The sequence below is a fragment of the Macaca fascicularis genome, chromosome 11, assembly GCF_037993035.2.
Source record: "Macaca fascicularis isolate 582-1 chromosome 11, T2T-MFA8v1.1".
Taxonomy (NCBI): domain Eukaryota; kingdom Metazoa; phylum Chordata; class Mammalia; order Primates; family Cercopithecidae; genus Macaca; species Macaca fascicularis.
The window spans coordinates 137,967,723-137,972,287 of NC_088385.1; the positions used below are offsets into that span (position 1 = coordinate 137,967,723).

At 50.4% G+C, this 4,565-nt stretch overlaps 1 long non-coding RNA gene across 1 annotated transcript; it reads left to right on the forward strand.

Moving 5' to 3' along the window:
• Nucleotides 1–1,080: 1,080 nt before the first annotated feature.
• Nucleotides 1,081–4,031, forward strand: LOC135966127 (uncharacterized). Its single transcript, XR_010579231.1, has 2 exons — nt 1,081–1,137; nt 3,796–4,031. It is a non-coding gene; the product is annotated as an uncharacterized lncRNA (long non-coding RNA).
• Nucleotides 4,032–4,565: the final 534 nt, after the last annotated feature.

Below are 4,565 nucleotides of genomic sequence, written 5' to 3' on the forward strand. Positions count from 1 at the left end.
CAGAGAAAAATGTTGCAGGAAAAGGGGACAGAGGGTGTCGGGGCAGGTGCAGTTTCAGGCAGGTTGACTGGGAAAAGCATCACTGAGATGATGCCCTGGAGATGTCACTGTGGGCCTCCCAGATCCTTCTGGGGCCTCAGGGACTCCCTGCTCACTGCTCCACGTGTTGCGTGTTGCGGGAGCCACGGCGTTGCCCTGAGTCCCCGCTAAGCGCTGCTTCCTGGGAGTGGCTACATACCACGATGCCCGCTGCTGTGAGGTGGGACAACTCCAGCGGCCACACAGATGTCAGAGCTTAGGGCAGGAGCGCCTCAGTGAGACCTTGGTGGTCAACCCCACTTCCCAATCCCACTTTCTTCTCTCCTCCCCCAGTGTCAACACTCCCAATAACTTCCTGCTTCCCAGGAACTGGACCCAAGACAGATGGGAATGGGGGAAGGAGACTGGCCATGCTTTCCACGCAGGGAGAACAGAGAAGGGCAAGCGTTGAGCAGAGGGCTCGGGGAGCCTGCAGAGGGTCCGGTGGCTCCTCTGCCCCAACCTCCAAGCAAAACCCTGACAGCAGCAGCGGGGTGTGCGCACTCCACGCTCAGCCAGCACCTCTCAGGCCTCATCCCTGCTACCCTGGTGTCCTCTGCAGGAACTGCTCCGTCCCCACAGGGACCAGCTCTGTCCCGTGCCTTCTTCGGGGTTTTGGTTCCATGACCTTTCTGTGAGGCCTGTTTGGACCCATCCGGTTAAAAATTGCCACCCGCTTTGAACTGTTCTATGCACAGCACTTCAGACAAGAGACACACAGGTTCTTCCACCCCAGCAACCCAGTCTCCAGCTCTCCAGACCCCAACAGAGTGTCCAACTGTTCCATTCCATTCTGCCCCGAACTACATGGAATTGGTCCAGACCCCACAGGTCAGGGACTCAGCTCACAAGACGGCCCCGCACTTCAGATGCCAATTGCAGGTCGGCGTCTCCAGTGCGTCCGACTGACTGGCCATTAATAGAAGGCTCCTACAGCCCCTCCCTCCTCAAGTTTGATAATTTGCTAGAATGGGTCAGAGAACACAGGGAAGTGCTTTACTTACTATTATAAAGACTTCAAGTCAGAAACAGCCACAAGGAAGAGGTGCACAGGACCAGGTAAGGATGGGAGGGGCATGCAGGGGGTCTCAGGACGGGACTAGGCAGCGCCTCTTGGCCTACAGAAATGCCAAATCTGAAAATGATCTTGATCCTTTTGTGTCTGTGTGTGTGTGACAAGGTCTCATTCTGTCACCCAGGCTGGATGCAGTGGTGCAATCGTGGTTCACTGCAGCCTCAACCTCCTGGACTCAAGCAATCCTCCCACCTCAGCCTCCCAAGTAGCTGGGACTACAGGCCCAACTAATTTTGTTTTTCTGTAGAGATGGGGTCTCGCTGTGTTGCCCAGGCAACAATGCATTGTCCAGACCCTCTCCCTGCCAGCTGCTCCTCTCAGCGCCTCCTGGCGTTCACCAACCCAGAAGCTCACAGAGCTGCATAGTTCAGGGTTTTACGGAGAGCCCACTCGGCAGGCATGATTGCTATTATTGGCCAATGGTGTTGAATGCAATCTCCAGCACCCTCCAACCACCAGAGATCGAGGGCGGAGCTGAAAGTCTCAACCCTCTACTCCCAAGGTTGGTTCCCCTGGCAACTAGTCCCCATCTAGGGGCAACCTAAGACCCTCCAGGAGTCACCTCATTAGCATAAATGCTGGAATGGGTGAAAGAGCCTGTTATGAATAACAAAAGCCGCTATTGCCCTATCACTTGGAATTCCAAGGATTTCAGAAGCCCTGTTTTGGGAACCGAGAGGAAGACCAAATGCATGTTATTGCCCACCTGGGACACCCTCACCATCCCCTACCCTGTGCGCTTTTCCTGCAGCAACCTCCTCAGGCTCTGCTCAACTCACGGACGTCTGCGGTTTCTCACCTGCCTTCCTCCTCAGGAAACTACGGGCAGGGATTTTTGTCTGCTTTGTTTACAAATTGTCTTCCATACCTAGAATGTCGCCCGGCACACTTAAGGTTTCTTTTTTTTTTTTTTTTTTTTTTTTTTGAGACGGAGTCTCGTTCTGCCGCCCAGGCTGGAGTGCAGTGGCTGGATCTCAGCTCACTGCAAGCTCCGCCTACCGGGTTCACGCCATTCTCCTGCCTCAGCCTCCCGAGTAGCTGGGACAACAGGCGCCCGTCACCGCGCCCGGCTAGTTTTTTGTATTTTTCAGTGGAGATGGAGTTTCACCATGTTAGCCAGGATTGTCTCGATCTCCTGACCTCGTGATCCACCCGTCTTGGCCTCCCAAGTGCTGGGATTACAGGCTTGAGCCACCGCGCCTGGCCACTTAAGGTTTCTTATTTGTTTTCTGGTTTTGGTTTGTTTTGTTTTGTTACAAAGTCTCGCTCTGTCACCCAGGCTGGAGTGTGGTGCCACGATCTCAGCTCACTGCAACCTCCGCCTCCCAGGTTCAGGTGTTTCTCCTGCTTCAGCCTCCTGAGTAGCTGGGATTACAGGTGCCCGCCACCACACAGGCTGATTTTTGTATTTTTAGTAGAGACACGGTTTTGCCATGTTGCCCAGGCTGGTCTTGAACTCCTGACCTCAGGTGATCCACTTAAGGGAGGAGACCACCCCTCATATTGTCTTGTGCCCAATTTCTGCCTCCAAAGAAAGAAGAAGTAAAAACTAAAAGGCAGAAATGAAATCCACAGGCAGACAGCCCAGCACCACACCCTGGGCCTAGTAGTTAAGGATCAACCCCTGACCTAATTGGTTATGTTATCTATAGATTACAGACCACGTACCCCGTGCTTGCTCAGGAAATATGATCTCCTTCACTTGAATGCCTTGTCTGTCTTTCTTTCTTTCTTTCTTTTTCTTTCTTTCTCTCTCTCTCCTTCCTTCCTTCCTTCCTTCCTTCCTTCCTTCCTTCCTTCCTTCCTTCCTTCCTTCCTTCCTTCCTCCCTCCCTCCCTCCCTCCCTCCCTCCCTCTCTCTCTCTTTCTTTTTCTTTCTTTCGTTCTTTCTTACTTGACATGGTCTCACTCTGTTACCCAGGCTGGAGTGCAGTGGTGCAATCATGGCTCACTGCAGTCTCAACCTCCTGAGCTCAAGTGATTCTCCCACCTCAGTCTCCCAAGTAGCTGGGACTAAAGGCGCATGCCACAATGCCTGGCTAATTTTGGTTTTTGTAGAGATGGGTGTCTCACTCTGTTGCCCAGGCTGGTCTCAAACTCCTGAACTCAAGAGATCCTCCTGCCTCAGCCTCCCAAAGTGCTGGAATTACAGGCATGAGCCACCGCATCCGACCTCAAAGACCAGTTCTTTAGGATTCACAATAGTGATGTTATCTATAGGAGTAGTTGTGGAAGTTACAAATTTTGTGACACCCCCCTCCCCCCGCCCCCAGTTATGTGACTCTGGGGCAGTCAGCAACTTCTAGGGAAAGACGCCAAGCAGTGGGAGGTCATCCTTTAACTGGGCCTATTCTTTAGCAAAGTCCAAGCCACTACCATAATTTTTAACTTTGCCTCATGAATGAGGCTTCAATCTCCGGACAAGAGGGGTGTCAGTTTCCCTTGCCTCCATGTTTCATAAACTAAATCCCTCTCATAGTTATCATGGCCTCTGTGCTAGAATAAGAAAAAAAAAATATTTAGCCTGTGAGGTTAGAAGCAAGATGGAGTCAGTCACGTTAAGCTTCTCTCATTGTTTATAATTCTGCAAAGGCGGTTTTGCTATACAGCGTTCTAACCCATTTAATCTCCTGTCGCCCCTAGGAGGAGGCTTCTGTTCGGCAGCAATTTGGATGAAAACCCAGCGAGGTTCCTACCTATTTTAAAATCCTGGCTGAGAGCGGTGGCTCATGCCTGCAATCCCAGCACTTTGGAGTCTGAGGCAGAAGGATCGCTTGAGGACAGGAGTTCGAGGCCAGCCTGGGCAACATGGAGAAACCCCTGTGTCTACAAAAATGTCTTCAGTTAAAAATAAATAAATAAAATTCTGTGATTTCAAAGTATTATATTTTTCTGGACTTATGAAATAATAGGGAAAATTTAAAATTCATCCCCATTGACGGTCCTAAAGAATTGAGAATATCAGTCAACCATAGCACTGTTTCTTCTGCTTGGAAGTTCAAGGCTGGCTTAGAATTCATTGTGTCTTCTCCTTATCCTGGATACAGGATGTAAATTTAAGTGGGTATGAAGCTTTAATGATATCTGAAAATGCAATCGCCTTGTTTATCATTATTGTGAAATATAATAAATTCCTCTTCAAAGGTTTTAGCCTGTAAATTATTTAGTGCAATGAGTTCTGAGATCCTCTCCAAAGAACCAATGTATCCGTATGTTCAGCTCCCCCGTTCTTTGTTCTTCATTTTATGTTTAACTTCCTTGTTCTCTTCGTCTGCTTGCCCCTAGTTTTAATAAACAACCCCCTCCTAGCCTCTATCACCGGCTCTGACCTTAGTCACCCCCGTCCCCTGCTCTGACCTTAGTCACCCTTGTCCCCTGCTCTGACCTTAGTCATCCTTGTCCCCTGCTCTGAC